At 44.0% G+C, this 1617-nt stretch overlaps 1 non-coding gene across 1 annotated transcript; it reads left to right on the forward strand.

Annotated features, from left to right (window-relative positions):
* The first annotated feature begins 1420 nt into the window (after window positions 1–1420).
* LOC116465888 (small nucleolar RNA SNORA18) lies at window positions 1421–1552 on the forward strand. The gene has a single exon (XR_004247285.1). It is a non-coding gene; the product is annotated as a small nucleolar RNA SNORA18 (small nucleolar RNA).
* The last annotated feature ends 65 nt before the right edge of the window (window positions 1553–1617 follow it).

Genomic DNA, 1617 nt, shown 5'->3' on the forward strand with positions numbered 1-1617 from the left:
CCCGCCTCGGCCTCCCAAAGTGCTGGGATTACAAGCGTGAGCCACCGCGCCCGGCCTAAATAAAATATTATAATGCATACTGAGGTACTCAACACCCAACTTCATCATCTATTATCATTGTGCTATGTAGTGCCATATTAATTCAGATTTTATTGTTTTTTTCTTTCTCTTTCCGCAAATACAGATTTTGTTTTTAAAGAAACAACACTTACAGATATAGTTGTGGCCCCCTGAATCCCTTACCCTGAGCCTAGTCCTCACCCTTCCTTTGTAGACACTATGAAGAATTCAGTGTTTAAAATTTCTTTTTGGCCAGGCATGGTGGCTCATGCCTGTAATCCCAGCACTTTGGGAGGCTGAGGCAGGCGCCCAGGCTGGAGTACAGTGGCGTGATCTCAGCTCACGGCAACCTTCGCCTCCCGGGTTCAAATGATTCTCCTGCCTCAGCCTCCCGAGTAGGTGGGATTACAGGCGTGCGCCAACACGCCTGGCTAATTTTTTTGTATTTTTAGTAGAGATGGGGTTTCACCATGTTGGCCAGGTTGGTCTCAAACTCCTGACCTCATGATCCGCACACCTCTGGGTGTAATCCCCAAAGTGCTGGGATTACAGGCTTGAGCCACTACGCCCAGCCTCAGTGTTTAAAATTTCTATGAATATTTTTATACTTTTCCTACATATTTTTTTTTTTTTTTGAGACGGAGTCTTTCTCTGTCCCCCAGGCTGGAGTGCGGTGGCGCGATCTCGGCTCACCGCAACCTCCACCTCCTGGATTCACGCCATTCTCCTGCCTCAGCCTCCCGAGTAGCTGGGACCACAGGCGCCCACCAACACGCCCGGCTAATTTTTTTGTATTTTTTAGTAGAGACGGGGTTTCACCGTGTTAGCCAGGATGGTCTCGATCTCCTGACCTCGTGATCCACCCGCCTCGGCCTCCCAAAGTGCTGGGATTACAGGCTTGAGCCACCGCGCCCGGCCAATATTTTTGACCTATAAACAATATATAGTTGTGCTTCAAATGTTTTAAAATTTTATAGAAGTAACATATATACCTCTTTTTTCTCGAGATGGGGTCTCCCTGTGTTTCCCAGGCTGGTCTCAAACTCGAGTTCAAGGGATCCTCCTTCCTCAGTCCCCGCAACAGTGCTGATATTACAGGCATGAGCCACCACACCCTGCCTACATGCTTTTTTCTGTTTGTGGTTGTTTCTTTTTTTTGTCACTTAACATCATGTTTCTGAGAATTAACCATGCTGAAAGATGGTAAATTTAGTTTTTCATAGACGTCATATTAGTTCATTCATTTTCATTTCTGTATTTTTTTATTGTAGGGACTATCCTATATACATTTTTTGATTACTATATGATGGAGATTGAGGTTGTTTCCAGATTTTTACTATTATAGGTAATATTACTATTGGTTGAGGTCTATTCCAGTGGAGCTTTTCCTGTAGCTGCATGTCATTGGAAACTCCTCATAGACTAACTCTGTGGTTTTGCTTTACTCACAGGACCATTAGTTAGATCTGTGGGAAGGAACTACAAGACAGTTGCTAAAATTATGAAAGACCTAATACAGTAAAATGTATCTTTTACTGTAGATACTGGCATATTCCA

This window comes from Hylobates moloch, unplaced genomic scaffold, assembly GCF_009828535.3.
Source record: "Hylobates moloch isolate HMO894 unplaced genomic scaffold, HMol_V3 SCAFFOLD_13263, whole genome shotgun sequence".
NCBI lineage: Eukaryota > Metazoa > Chordata > Mammalia > Primates > Hylobatidae > Hylobates > Hylobates moloch.